This window comes from Trachymyrmex cornetzi, unplaced genomic scaffold (genome assembly GCF_001594075.2).
Source record: "Trachymyrmex cornetzi isolate Tcor2-1 unplaced genomic scaffold, Tcor1.1 scaffold324, whole genome shotgun sequence".
Taxonomy (NCBI): Eukaryota; Metazoa; Arthropoda; class Insecta; order Hymenoptera; family Formicidae; genus Trachymyrmex; species Trachymyrmex cornetzi.
Window position 1 is genome coordinate 285,442 of NW_017297941.1, and position 221 is coordinate 285,662.

The following is a 221-nucleotide window of genomic DNA, read 5'->3' on the forward strand; positions in this document are numbered from 1 at the left end:
CTAATTATTATTATTATTATTATTATATTGGAACCGCCATCTTGAATTTTTTATTTCGACATCTTGGATTTTTGAGCAGATGTAATTTTCTGAATTTTTAAACCAATTAGATACCTATAGAATCTATTAGAACCTAAAAAACCCCATGTAACAAGTTTTATTTAAATTCGATATGATTTTTAAAAATCGGTCGCCATATTGGATCCGCCATTTTGAACATT